Raw genomic sequence first — 15991 nt, 5'->3', positions numbered from 1 at the left:
TTGGATATCTATGCCAAGAAGAAGATGGACCACAACTCAATGTCAAATATGTACGAGGAGATCCCAAATGAAGCACTTGATACCTTCAAGTTTGGCTCAGTACATTACCTTCTGTCAGGGCTCCCGACGATCAATTGGATACTAAGGCACACCTTACTGCCCAAGTCTGGAGATCACAAGATGATCAGAGGCCATGCTATCAACTTGCTACATGTGTTTGATGTGCCTCAGAAGTTCAAGGTGATGAGCCTCATAGTGGAAACAATCAAGAGGACTGCAGCAGACCAGAAGAGGAGCTGCGGATATGCCCCTCAGATTCAGGAGCTCATCAACTCCAAGATGGGCACGGGCATATATGTATTGGACAAGGAACATTTGCCCATCCATCCAGATTTTGAGAACAATGAAGTTGTGATGACTGAGAACGAGCCATCGTCTGCACAAGCATATGCAAAGAAGGAGAAGGCGAGGAAGGAGAAAGCTGCCAAGATGCCTACTCAAGAGGAGGCATCTGAATACTTCTTGAAGACCAAACAAGAGCAGCTTGGTTACTTGATTGCATCCACGCTGAGGATTGAGCAAAGTCTGGCCACCCTCACTCAGAATCAGCAGAGCCTAGAGAGAATCATGGAACAGAAGTTCTATGACTTGGATGTCAAAGTAACGGAAGTTCAGTCTGTAGTGGAGCAGCTCCAGGAGGACATGCAGGAGAGGAGAGGCAGGACTACTACTCATGCCTTTGCCAGAGTACCGAGACGCCCGAGGTCATCTGCCGTGCCAGTTGCTGACACAAGAGCCACCACCTCAGCACCAGCCACAACCTCAATTCCACCAGCTCCAGCATCTACTTCAGCTCCAACTCTAGCGTCTACTTCAGCATCTACCGAAGCCTTCGTCCTTGGAGTGATCCGGACTCCACCACCACCAGAAGACCAAGCCTGAGCGTCGATCTAGTGCTATGCATTTTCTAGGAACTTTTTGGTAACTTGTTGCCAAAGGGGGAGAAGATGTATAGATCATAGGCTTCGAGAGAGAGAGTGTTGCTTTTCTCTCTTGCTTTATTTGGTGGTTTTTCGAACTTTGTTTGCTTTTGAGTGCTTGAGATACTATGTCATTGCTTGTGAGACATTGATGATCATGTGTTTGATCATAAGCTACACTTAATGCTTGCTTAATGCTATTATCTTATCTATCTTATGTGATTTTTCACTATTCTTGGTGATGATTGCATGTATTTCATTCTTATCATTTTAAGCGCTCCACCAAGATGGATGTGACATGGAAGAGTAACCCATGACTCCAACTCCTTGTGCATTTGCAGTCCAAAGCAAATTTTAAATATGCACAAATTTAGGGGGAGCTCTTACTTATCACATACTTCTCAAAGCGACGATATATTTCATGCTTATTATCATTTGTCGAAGCTTTGATCTATATGTTGTCATCAATTACAAAAAAGGGGGAGATTGAAAGTGCAACTATCCCTAGGTGGTTTTGGTAATTCATAACAACATATAGCTCATTGAGCTAATGCTATTCCAAGATGATTATTTCAGGAAAGCTCAATGATTGGCATGGCATGGATGTGAAAGTGGAACCCTCAAAATGCTAAGGACAAAGGATTGGCTCAAGCTCAAAAGCTCAAGACTCTTCATTTTATATTTTAGTGATCCAAGATCACATTGAGTCTTTAGGAAAAGCCAATACTATTAAGGACGGATGAGGTGTTGCTTAATGAGCCTCTTGCTTCATGTGCTTAGTGATATGCTCCAAAACCCTCAACTACTTTCCCATATCCACATATGACCTAAACCCTAAGCCAAACTCGGTCCTGCCGATTCTTCCTATCCGGCGCCACCAAGTTTCACTTGTCATTAGCCACTGCCAAACCCTAGCAATTCGGTTCTACTGATAAGGATCTCGGTCTCACCGAGATGGGGTTGCAAACTCTCTGTTTCCCTTTCGTAACTTTTCGGTCTTACCGAAAGAGCGAATCGGTCCCACCGAGATTGCAATGTAAACTCAGTGTTTCCCCTTTGTAACTTTTCAGTCTCACCGAGTTCCACTCGGTCTCACCGAAAGAGCAAATCGGTCCCACCGAGTTTGCCTGACCAACTCTCTGGTTAGCTAATTACCAAATTCGGTCTCACCGAGTTTGTGTAATCGGTCTCACCGAGATTACGTTATGCCCAAACCCTAACCATATCGGTCCTACCGAGTTGCATGTCAGTCCCACCGAAAATCACTAACAGTCACTAGGTTTACATTTTCGATCCGACCGAGCTTATTGATTCGGTCCCACCGAGATTGGAAAACTGTGTAACGGTTGGATTTTGTGTGGAGGCTATATATACCCCTCCACCTCCTTCTCATTCGAAGTGAGAGCCATCAGAACACACACACCATTCCAACTCATATGTTCTAAGAGAGAACCACCTACTCATGTGTTGAGACCAAGACATTCCATTCCTACCATATGAATCTTGATCTCTAGCCTTCCCAAGTTGCTTTCCACTCAAACCTTCTTTCCACCAAATCCAAATCCTGTGAGAGAGAGTTGAGTGTTGGGGAGACTATCATTTGAAGCACAAGAGCTAGGAGTTCATTACCTACACACCATTTGTTACTTCTTGGAGAGTGGTGTCTCCTAGATTGGCTAGGTGTCACTTGGGAGCCTCCGACAAGATTGTGGAGTTGAACCAAGGAGTTTGTAAGGGCAAGGAGATCGCCTACTTCGTGAAGATCTACTGGTAGTGAGGCAAGTCCTGTGTGGGCGATGGCCATGGTGGGATAGACAAGGTTGCTTCTTCGTGGACCCTTTGTGGGTGGTTGCTTCTTCATGGACCCTTCGTGGGTGGAGCCCTGTGTGGACTCGCGCAACCGTTACCCTTGGGTGGAGCCCTGTGTGGACTCGCGCAACTGTTACCCTTCGTGGGTTGAAGTCTCCATCAACGTGGATGTTGGATAGCACCACCTATCCGAACCACGGGAAAAACATCCGTGTCTCCAATTGCGTTTGAATTCTCCAAACCCTTCCTTTTACATTCTTGCAAGTTGCATGCTTTACTTTCCGCTGCCTATATACACTTTCCATGCTTGGTTAAATTATGTGATGATTGCTTGACTTGTCCTAAAATAGCTAAAATCTGCCAAGAACTAAAATTGGGAAAAGGTTAAGTTTTTATTTGGTCAAGTAGTCTAATCACCCCCCTCTAGACATACTTTCGATCCTACAGAGTCCTCGTCGAACTCCCACTTGAGCTCGAGCGCGTCACCTGGAGTGGAATCATCAGGCCCTACATCTGGTGTAATAGTAATCTGTGATCCACAGGGACTCAGCAATCTCGCACCCTCGCGATCAAGACTATTTTAGCTTATAGGTAGGGCAAGGTAAAAATATGTGGAGCTGCAGCAAGCGACTAGCATATATGGTGGCTAACTTATTCGCAAAAGAGAGCGAGATGAGGAGGCAAAGCGCGAGCGAGAAACTAGAGGACAACCTGCGCAAACATTACTCCAACACCGTGTCCACCTCCCGGACTCCGCCGAGAAGAGGCCATCACGGTAACACACTCAGTTGATTCATTTTAATTAAATTAAGGTTCAAGTTATCTACAACCGGACATTAACAAATTCCCATCTGCCCATAACCGCGGGCACGGCTTTCAAAAGTTTAAATCCTTGTAGGGGAGTCCCAACTTAGCCCATGACAAGCTCTCACGGTCAATGAAGGAATAGACCTCCTCCCGAGACGTTCCGATCGGACTCGGTTCCTCGGTTCTTCAAGACACTTCGACAGGTTAAAACAAGACCAGCAACACCACCCAGATGTGCCGACAAATCCCGATAGGAGCTGCACATATCTCGTTCTCAGGGCACACCGGATGAGCAAGACGTCGGGTAGGCCAGCCCAGAGTTGCCCCTAGTAGCCCCGGACATCGCTCGGTTGGACCAACACTCAAAGGAGCACTGGCCCGGGGGGCTAAAACAAGATGACCCTCGGGCTCCGGAAACCCAAGGGAAAAGAGGCTAGGTGGAAAATGGTAAAACCAAGGTTGGGCATTGCTGGAAAAGCTTTAATCAAGGCGAACTATCAAGGGGTTCCCATTATAACCCAACCGTGTAAGGAACGCAAAATCCGGGAACATAACACCGATATGACGGAAACTAGGGCGGCAAGAGTGGAACAAAACACTAGGCGAGAGGCCGAGCCTTCCACCCTTTACCAAGTATATAGATGCATTAAAATAAAAAGATAATATAATGATATCCCAACAAGTAAATAAATGTTCCAACAAGGAACGACCTCCAATCTTCACCTGCAACTAACAACGCTATAAGAGGGGCTGCGCAAAGCGGTACATAGCCAATCAACGGTTTGCAAGGATATGGTGGGTTAGAGGTTTGACATGGCAAATAGGGAGGCTTGAAAGCAAATGGTAGGCATCATAGCATAGGCATAGCAGAAGAGCAAGCAATCTAGCATAGCAAAGATAGTAGTGATTTCGAGGGTATGATCATCTTGCCTGCAAAGTTGTCGGAGTTGACTGGATCCTTGAAAGCAAACTCAACGGGCTCCTCGTTAGCGAACTCGTCTCCCGGCTCTACCCAAACAAGACAAACAAGCAAACAGAACACAATCAACCACGTGCAAAGTTCCAACAATATGATGCAAAGATGATATGCCATGCGGGATGCGATGCGGGATGCATATGCAAGATGTGACATGAAATGCAATATCCTGGCCTCAACTTGGAAAACCAAGTGTGCCACTGGAAAGATGAGATGAAATCGCTTGAAAACGATATAAAGAACGCCGGAATCGGTGTTACGATTTGGAAATGGCAAGCGATTCAAATATGACACCGGTCTGCGACTTACAGCAAGTAGCCATCTTAATGCAATGAGATGAACAAGCTACAACATTCAAACATGACAAAAAATACATGGTAGGGATGCATTCAAGATGCTTAACAAAAGTCTAGCACTGAGCTATGGCCAATTCATCCATTAACAGGTTCAAACAAGCATGGCAAAAATGCATATGGTAAACAGATCTCAGACTTAGTGAAATTAACACTTGTTTGGAATTTCAGATCAGGTAGCACACTTCGGAGCAACAAAACTACATGCTACACGACCTGAACATGGCAAAGTAAAGCATGGCATGGAGCTACTCAAAGAGCTTAACAAAAGTCCCTTAGTGACCTTGAGTCAAAAGGGATCAGAAAATACAATTGCAAGCATGTGAACATGGCAAAAACATAATCAGTTTTCAGACTTGGTGAAAACTGGCACATGCTGAAAACAGATATCAAGTAGGCATGTTTACGAGCTCGATGCACTCACTACGGAGCAAGTCGTGACAATCTAAACGTACACCCATCAAGAACACACAAAATTCAAGCTAGACATGGCAATAACAATAGCATAGCATGCACGGATCAACTACAACATCGTCGGCAAAATTGCAAACAAGTTGACAATCTGCCCAGATTCACAAAGTAGCAAAAGTAGAGCTCGATTGACTCAAGCTAGGGTGCTCCATAATTGCAAACAAAGACATGGATGGATAGAGCACTACAAGATTAACAAAATATCCTTACTGATCATCCTCAAAAGAGGTACGGATCACTAGGAAACAACATGGACATATGGCATCATGAACTAAACAGCTCAAGGACTTAGTGGAAAATGCTAAGTCCCTGAAAACAGAATTACCAAGTGCCTCACTTTTCAAGCTTGCACTAGGCACCACACACATCACAAAAAACACATGGGTTGCACCTCTGGAAAGATGACAAAACCCTTAACAAAACATATGTAGAGCATCATGGCATATCATGCACACAATAATCATGACAAAAATGACAAATATGCAAATGGAGTAGCAGATCTGACAATTATCTCAAGTAGCCCTCTTCTAACATCATTTCGGGCATCAAGATGAACTCAAATGAAAATGATGCAATGGAATGAAATGATGTACTCTCTGAGACGAACAATTTGATATGCTATATGCATGAATCGGAGCTACGGATGTAAAGTAACGAGGCTATGAACCTGAGCACTTGGATCTGGAAGTTCGGGACTTAGAGAAAAACACCTCACAGATCTAGGGTTTACTATTCACGGCACACGAATCGAGGTTTGTCGGGACCTCGCCGGTGATGATGGCCAGAGTAGAGGGAGGAAGAGGCGGGGCGGCGCCGGTGGAGGATGGGCGCGAGGCGGTGGAGGCGGCACGGTGGCCGGGCGGCGCGGCGACCGGGCGAGGCGGCGGTGTCCGGCGACGGCGACCACGGCGGCCGGCGTCAAAGGGCGGCGAGGCGGCTCGACGGCCGTAGTGCGGGAAGGAGAGGCCCCGGGCGGCGCGACGTGGGAGGAGGGCGGCGGCAGGCCCGGGCTCGCGGGGGCCCTCCCTGGGCCGTGCGGGCCGCGGCGGTGGAGGCAGTGGCGACGCGACGTGGCGCGACGGGAGTGGGCGGCGGCGACGTCCGGCGCGGTGCGGACAATGTCCGGCGCGCGGAGGCGATTTCTAGGGTTTCGGGGAGGGGGATCCATGATTTTTCGAGGGGGACCTATTTATAGGCATAGAGGGAGCTAGGAGAGTCCAAATGAGGTGCGGTTTTCGGCCACACGATCGTGATCGAACGATCTAGATGATGGAGAAGGCTTAGGTGGGTTTTGGGCCAAATTGGAGGGGTGTTGGGCTGCAACACACACGAGGCCTTTTCGGTCCCTCGGTTAACCGTTGGAGTATCAAACGAAGTCCAAATGATACGAAACTTGACATGCGGTCTATCGGTAGTAAACCAAGGCCGCTTGGAAAGTCTCGGTCCAATCCGGAAATTTTTAATCCCCACACATGAAAGAAAGGTAGAAATGACCACCAGAGGAGAACGAAGCGCCGGAATGCAAAACGGACAACGGGGAAAATGCTCGAATGCATGAGATGAACACGTATGCAAATGCAATGCACATGATGACATGATATGAGATGCATGACAACGATAACAACACACGGAGACAAAGACCCGAACCCGAGAAAATAAATTAACTTAACGCCGGAAACGGCAAGAGTTGGAGTACAAATTGGGAAAGTTACATCCGGGGTGTTACAACACTCCACCACTATGAAAGGATCTCGCCCCGAGATCTAGGACTGAAAGAATGCCGGGTACTCAGAACGGAGGTGATCCTCGCGTTCCCAGGTAGCTTCATGGTCAGAATGGTGTGAACACTTGACTTTGAGAAATTTGATTGACTTGTTGCGAGTCTTGCGTTCAGTCTCTTCGAGAATAGCAACTGGGTGCTCACGATAAGAGAGATCTTCTTAGAGCTCAATGTTCTCGAAGTTGACAGTGCGGTCAGGAGTCTTGAAGCACTTTCGAAGTTGAGAGACATGGAACACATCATGAACATTTGCAAAGTTTGAAGGAAGTTCAAGTTGATAGGCGAGGTCGCCTCTCTTGCTGACAATCTTGAAAGGTCCCACATATCTGGGGGCAAGCTTCCCTTTGATACCGAAGTGACGAGTACCTTTCATAGGAGAGACGCGGAGGTAAACATGATCTCCGATCTCGAAAGCCAAATCGTGGTGCTTACTATCATAGTAACTCTTCTGAAGGGATTGGGCTGCTTTGAGGTTATCACAAATGACTTTGCACATTTTTTCTGCCTCTGTGATTAAGTCATTACCCAAAAGCTGATGTTCACCGGTTTCAGATCAGTTGAGAGGGGTACGGCACTTCCTGCCATACAGAATTTCAAATGGGGCCTTGCCCGAACTTTCTTGAAAATTGTTGTTGTAGGAGAATTCAGCATAAGGAAGACAATCCTCCCACTTCATGCCAAAGGAGATCACACAAGCCCTGAGCATATCTTCAAGAATCTGGTTGACACGCTCGACTTGACCGCTAGTTTGGGGATGGAAAGCTGTGCTGAAGCGGATGTTGGTGCCCATGGCCTTCTGAAAAGAATCCCAAAACTTGGAGGTAAAGATGCTGCCACGGTCTGAAGAGATCACTTGTGGGATACCGTGCAGAGAGACAATCCGAGAGGTATAGAGTTCCGCCAATTGAGCTGCAGTGATCGACTCTTTGATAGGTAGAAAGTGAGCCACTTTGGTGAGTTTTTTGATGACAACGAATATATCATCATTGCCACGCTTGGACTTTGGAAACCCAGTCACGAAGTCCATCTCAATGTGGTCAAACCTCCATTCTGGAATGGCAAGAGGTTGGAGGAGACCAGCTGGCCTTTGGTGTTCTGCCTTCACTCTTCTGCAGACATCAGATTCATTCACGAATTGAGCAATCTCGCGCTTCATTCGAGTCCACCAATAAGCCTGCTTGAGGTCCTGATACATCTTCGTGCTCCCAGGGTGGATGGAGAGGAGAGAATTGTGAGCCTCGTTCATGATCACTTTACGAAGTTCACCTTTGGGCACAACAATATGATCCTCGAAGAAGAGAGTGTCCTTGTCATCAAGGCGGTAGCACTTGTACTTGGGTTGACTCTTGGCAATCCCAATCTTCACCTTTTTCACCATAGCATCAAGAAGCTGGGCTTGGCGAATCTGGTCTTCTAAGGTAGGAGAGACTTGAAGGTTGGCGAGGAAACCTTGAGGAACAACTTGCAGATTAAGTTTGCGGAAAGCTTCACAAAGCTCGGGTTGATAAGGCTTGAGAATCAGACTATTGCAATAAGCCTTTCTGCTCAATGCGTCAGCAATCACATTGGCCTTGCCTGGAGTATACTCGATACTCGGATTATACTCTTGAATCATTTCGACCCATCGAGTTTGCCTGAGGTTGAGATTAGGCTGAGTGAAGATGTACTTGAGACTCTTGTGATCAGTGAAAATGTCCACTTTTCTTCCCAATAAGAGATGTCTCCAAGTCAAAAGAGCATGCACAACTGACGCCAACTCGAGATCATGAGTGGGGTAGTTCTTCTCATTGGGCTTCAACTAGCGAGAGTTATAAGCAACAAGTTTCTTCTCTTGCATCAATACTGCGCCAAGACCTTGGAGAGAGGCATCACAAAAGACCTCGTACGGCTTGGATTCATCAGGCGGAGTCAGAACTGGAGTAGTGATCAATTTCTCTTTCAAAGTGTTGAAAGCAATGTCACACTCCGGAGACCAAACGTACTTGACGTGCTTCTGGAGAAGATTTGAGAGAGGCTTCGCGATCTTAGAAAAGTTTTCAACGAATCTTCGACAATAGCTTGCGAGACCGAGGAAGCTACGGAGTTGCTTCATGTTATGAGGAGGTTCCCAATTCACAATTGCAGACACCTTCTCAGGATTCACGGCAATGCCCTTGGCAGAGATGATATGACCAAGATAAAGAACCTCATCGAGCCAAAATTCGCACTTGGAGAACTTGGCGTAGAACTGATGTTCTCTGAGCTTATCAAGAACCAAACACAAGTGCTTGGCATGATCTTCCTTGTTCTTCGAGAAAACCAGAATGTCGTCGAGATAGACCAAAACGAAGTCATTGGTGTAGGCGTTGAAGATGAAGTTCATCATGCGAGAGAAAGTTGGAGGAGCATTGACGAGGCCAAAAGACATGACAGTGTATTCATATGAACCATAGCTTGTCCTAAAAGCCGTCTTGGGAATATCTTGCTCATGGATTCGAATCTGATGATAACCCATACGGAGATCAAGCTTGGAGAATACTTGGGCACCTTTAAGTTGTTCGAACAGCTCGTTGATGTTGGGAAGTGGGTATTTGTTCTTGATGGTCTTCTTGTTCAATGGACGGTAATCAACACAAAGTCAGTCCGTTCCATCCTTCTTCTTCACAAAAAGAACACCACAACCCCACGGAGAAGAACTAGGCCGGATGAGACCCATTTTCTCTTGAATATCGAGTTGCTTCTTCAGCTCCTTCAACTCTTCAGGTCCGAGCTTGTAAGGACGCTTGCACACAGGTTCCGTACCGGGCTCAAGATCAATAACGAATTCAACTGGCCGGTGCGGAGGCATTCCTGGAAGCTCTTCTAGAAAGACATCTTGATATTCGCAAACAACTGGAATCTGCAAGATAGCATCCAGTTCACCCTTCTCATTGAGAGAAAACAGACGGATAGTATCATCACGAGCGGCAAAGACAATTACATCCTCAGACGAATGAGTCAATTGAATCTGCCTGGCAGCACAATCAAGCTGAGCCTTGTGCTTAGAAAGCCAATCCATTCCGAGAATAAGATCAATATTCGAGTTGCCAAGAACCATAGGAGAAGAAAGGAATTTGTAGTCGCCCAAGGTGATAGTAACATCCGGAGCCATCATTTTAGTGTTCATGAACATACCCGGAGAAGAAACCGCTATCGGCTTAGGCAAATCAATACTATGCACATCATGCATAGATGCAAAAGGCTTCGATAAAAATGATAAAGATGCACCAGTGTCAAAAAGAACTTTAGCTGGAATATCATTAACAGGAAGGTTACCCATGATCACATCTGGTGAGTCCTCTGCCTGAGCTGCATTCAGCAAGTTGACCTTGGTGGACTTGGTGTTATGCTTGACCATAGCTGTACTTGCCGTTCTGACAGGAGGAGGAGGAGGAAGATGCCTCTGGTTGAAACACTTGTTGGCATAGTGACCCTTCTGTTGGCACTTGTTGCACGTGACCTTTGAAAGGGGACGGTGGTACGGAGCACTTGATCTTGGAGCTTGAGACGAAGTCTTGTTCTGAAAGCCAGGGTGGGGTGGGTGGGAAGAACCACTGCCACCTTTGCTCTTCTGCTGATACGGCTGACGGAACGGAGGAGGAGGAAGCCAATACGTCTGCTGCTTGGCCACTTGAGTAGAGGAAGAAGGAGTAACATCTCTGACTCGCTTCTTGGAAGCATCACACCTCAACTGAGCGGCCTCTTGCTTCAGTGCCATGTTGTAGAACTCATCGTACCTCACGGGCTCAAAGAGAACAAGAGCTAGCTGAATTTCTTCTCTAAGACCACCCCTGAACTGGTATATCATGCTCTTCTCATCAGGGACGTCTTGCTTGGCAAAGCGGGCGAGCTTCTGAAACAACTTGTTGTAGTCATAGACATACAAAGAGCCTTGCTTCAGGTTGCGGAATTCCTCATGCTTGCTTTCAACCACGCTCTGAGGGATATGGTGAGCTCTGAAATCTTGACGAAATTCTTCCCAAGTGATCACACGTCCACCTCTGGAGTCCTTGTACTGCTGGAACCATTCTGCAGCTTGATCTTTGAGTTGGAAGGAAGCGAACTTAACAAAGTCCTCAGGCCTGACGTTACTGCACTCGAAATGCTTGCACAGATCCACAAGCCAATCGTCAGCATCGGTTGCCTCAACACAAGTTCTGAAAGTCTTTGGCCCGTTAGCAAGGAACTGGTTGAGTGTAGCAAAGTGATTCTGATTGTTGCCTTGATTCCCTTGGTTGCCTTGATTGCGCTCTTGGAGAATTTGCATGATCAACTGTGTGTTTGCATTTGTTGCGGCCATCACAGCTTGCTATGCCTCCTGAGGAGGGGGAGGTGGTGGCGGATCAGGATTCGGAGTCGTGCGCGTAGGAGGAGCCATCCTGAAGAGGTTGACATCCATTAGCACATTGATAGACAAATATTGAAGCTGAATCCAATGGAATGAAAATTGCAACATATAGTCTTCACATCCGAACAAAATGAACGAACGCATTCCTCTTGAAATGGTCACATATCCCTAAATTGGGAAGCCACTTAGAATTAAGGTAGAGAAATAAATCAATAAGGTACGGATCAAGAACGAATAATCGGTAAGAAATCCCAATCTCAAACCAAATATCCGTGGAAGAAGAACTAGAGCTACGAGAATTCCCACCTATGAAACTCCCGAACCTTTCCGGTTATGCAATCAGGTGTTGGGGATACAGGGGAAGCATAATATTCACCCAATTCTAGCAAATCCTACATCTAGCTGTATCCATCCTTCAACACATAACCGAGAAAAACTTCGGAAACTATCTACCTCAACCTTCGAAAAGCATCCGTTATACAAGTTATGGCGATACTCCCGAACTCCCGCCCCAGTACTGAGTGGCGTCGAGGCTATCTCACCAACGAACTGCATAAAAGAGATTTTCGATGTCGGCGTACTAAACTCAGGTATTCCAGAACTGCAACGATAAAATTATGACGACAACACCTCATAGCTCAACTCCCCGGGACACTTCCACTAAACCCCTGATAGGAGGCACCAAGACAATGTTCTCATCATAAAACCATCGGAACGATTCCAAGATACCCGCGTGATCCTAAATTTTTTTTAGTGAAATTTGAGAAGAGAAGAGTCAAAACACTACGTCAGGATGCCTTACTAGAGCGATGATGAGACTGGGAAGTAAAAAGAATTCCTAAACTCTCCGATTTATAATTCCTAAATGACTCGAAACATTTTTTCTAGACACAACTCGGCCACTAAAAACGATCAAGCAATGGGGCTCCTAAGGTCGGGGAAGGCTCTGATTACCAACTTGTAACAACCTCGATGCGACTAGATCTCCCACGTGTCGAGGCACGACTTAGAGGCATAATCGCATTGAAGGCATATGTCGCAAGTCAGGCAATCATCACAAACATCCCATGTAATATAGATAATAAAAAGGGATAACATAGTTGGCTTACACTCGCCACGTCAATCAAGTACATAAATAACATTACATCACCCAAACACTCATGGCCCGACTACGACGCCAAAATAAAAGATAACCCAACATGCGACACAGTCCCGATCACCCCCAACTGGTCTCCACTATTGATCATCAGGAAAGGAAACATAGTAACGTTGAGAGTCCTCGTCGAACTCCCACTTGAGCTCGAGCGCGTCACCTGGAGTGGAATCATCAGGCCCTGCTTCTGGTGTAATAGTAATCTGTGAGCCACATGGACTCAGCAATCTCGCACCCTCGCGATCAAGACTATTTAAGCTTATAGGTAGGGCAAGGTAAAAATATGTGTAGCTGCAACAAGCGACTAGCATATATGGTGGCTAACTTATTCGCAAAAGAGAGCGAGATGAGGAGGCAAAGCGTGAGCGAGAAACTAGAGGACAACCTGCGCAAACATTACTCCAACACCGTGTCCACCTCCCAGACTCCGCCGAGAAGAGGCCATCACGGTAACACACTCAGTTGATTCATTTTAATTAAATTAAGGTTCAAGTTATCTACAACCGGATATTAACAAATTCCCATCTGCCCATAACCGCGGGCACGGCTTTTGAAAGTTTAAATCCCTGCAGGGGAGTCCCAACTTAGCCCATGACAAGCTCTCACGGTCAACGAAGGAATAGACCTCCTCCCGAGATGTTCCGATCAGACTCGCTACCTCGGTTCTTCAAGACACTTTGACAGGTTAAAACAAGACCAGCAACACCACCCAGATGTGCCGAAAAATCCCGATAGGAGCTACACATATCTCGTTCTCAGGGCACACCGGATGAGCAAGACGTCGGGTAGGCCAGCCCAGAGTTGCCCCTGGTAGCCCCGGACATCGCTCGGTTGGACCAACACTCAGAGGAGCACTGGCCCGGGGGGGCTAAAACAAGATGACCCTCGGGCTCCGGAAACCCAAGGGAAAAGAGGCTAGGTGGCAAATGGTAAAACCAAGGTTGGGCATTGCTGGAAAAGCTTTAATCAAGGCAAACTATCAAGGGGTTCCCATTATAACCCAACCGTGTAAGGAACGCAAAATCCGGGAACATAAGACCGATATGACGGAAACTAGGGCGGCAAGAGTGGAACAAAACACTAGGCGAGAGGCCGAGCCTTCCACCCTTTACCAAGTATATAGATGCATTAAGATAACAAAGTAATATAATGATATCCCAACAAGTAAATAAATGTTCCAACAAAGAACGGCCTCCAATCTTCACCTGCAACTAGCAACGCTATAAGAGGGGCTGAGCAAAGCGGTAACATAGCCAATCAACGGTTTGCTAGGACATGGTGGGTTAGAGGTTTGACATGGCAATTTGGGAAGCTTGCAAGCAAGTGGTAGGCATCATAGCAATGGCATAGCAAAAGAGCGAGCAAACTAGCATAGCAAAGATAGTAGTGATTTCGAGGGTATGATCATCTTGCCTGCAAAGTTGTCAGAATTGACTGGATCCTCGAAAGCAAACTCAACGGGCTCCTCGTTAGCGAACTCATCTCCCGGATCTACCCAAACAAGACAAACAAGCAAACGGAACACAATCAACCACGTGCAAAGGTCCAACAATATGATGCAAAGATGATATGCTATACGGGATGTGATGCGGGATGCATATGCAAGATGTGACAGGAAATGCAAGATCCCGGCCTCAACATGGAAAACCAAGTGTGCCACTGGAAAGATGAGATGAAATCTCTTGAAAACGATATAAAGAACGCCGGAATCAGAGTTACGGTTTGGAAATGGCAAGCGATTCAAATATGACACCGGTCTGCGACTTACAACAAGTAGCCATCTTAATGCAATGAGATGAACAAGCTACAACATTCAAACATGACAACAAAATACATGGCAGGGATTCATTCAAGATTATTAACAAAAGTATAGCACAGAGCTTCGGCCAATTCATCCATTAACAGGTTCAAACAAGCATGGCAAAAATGCATATGGTAAACAGATCTCAGACTTAGTGAAATTAACACTTGTCTGGAATTTCAGATCAGGTAGCACACTTCGGAGCAACAAAACTACATGCTACAGGACCTGAACATGGCAAAGTAAAGCATGGCATGGAGCTACTCAAAGAGCTGAACAAAAGTCCCTTAGTGACCTTGAGTCAAAAGGGATCAGAAAATACAATTGCAAGCATGCGAACATGGCAAAAACATAATCAGTTTTCAGACTTCGTGAAAACTGGCACATGCTGAAAACAGATATCAAGTAGGAATGTTTACAAGCTCGATGCACTCACTACGAAGCAAGTCGTGACAATCTAAGCATACACCAATCAAGAACACACAAAATGCAAGCTAGACATGGCAATAACAATAGCATAGCATGCACGGATCAACTACAACATCGTTGGCAAAATTGCAAACAAGTTGACAATCTACCCAGATTCACAAAGTAGCAAAAGTAGAGCTCGATTGACTCAAGCTAGGGTGCTCCATAATTACAAACAAAGACATGGATGGATAGAGAACTGCAAGATTAACAAAACATCCTTACTGATCATCATCAAAAGAGGCACGGATCACTAGGAAACAACATGGACATATGGCATCATGAACTAAACAGCTCAAGGACTTAGTGGAAAATGCTAAGTCCCTGAAAACAGAATTACCAAGTGCCTCACTTTGCAAGCTTGCACTTGGCACCACACACATCACAAAAAAATGGGTTGCACCTCTGGAAAGATGACAAAACCCTTAACAAAACATATGTAGAGCATCATGGCATATCATGCACACAATAATCATGGCAAAAATGACAAATATGCAAATGGAGTAGCAGATCTGACAATTATCTCAAGTAGCCCTCTTCTAACATCATTTCGGGCATCAAGATGAACTCAAATGAAAATGATGCAATGGGATGAAATGATGTGCTCTCTGAGACGAACAATTTGATATGCTATATGCATGAATCGGAGCTACGGATGCAAAGTAACGAGGCTATGAACATGAGCACTTGGATCTGGAAGTTCGGCACTTAGAGAAAAAAACACCTCGCAGATCTAGGGTTTACTATTCACGGCACGCAAACCGAGGTTTGCCGGGACCTTGCCGGGGACGATGGCCAGAGTAGAGGGAGGAAGAGGCGGGGCAGCGCCGGTGGAGGACAGGCGCGGGGCGGCGGTGGCGGCACGGCGGCCGGGCGGCGCAGCGACCGGGCGAGGCGGCGGCGTCCGGCGACGGCGACCACGGCGGCCGGCGTCGAAGGGCGGCTCGGCGGCTCGGCGGTCGAAGTGTGGGGAGGAGAGGCCCCGGGCGGCGCGACGTGGGAGGAGGGCGGCGACAGGCGCGGGCTC

The sequence above is a fragment of the Triticum dicoccoides genome, chromosome 4A (genome assembly GCF_002162155.2).
Source record: "Triticum dicoccoides isolate Atlit2015 ecotype Zavitan chromosome 4A, WEW_v2.0, whole genome shotgun sequence".
Classification (NCBI taxonomy): Eukaryota; Viridiplantae; Streptophyta; class Magnoliopsida; order Poales; family Poaceae; genus Triticum; species Triticum dicoccoides.
Note: the sequence above shows the minus strand (reverse complement) of the source record.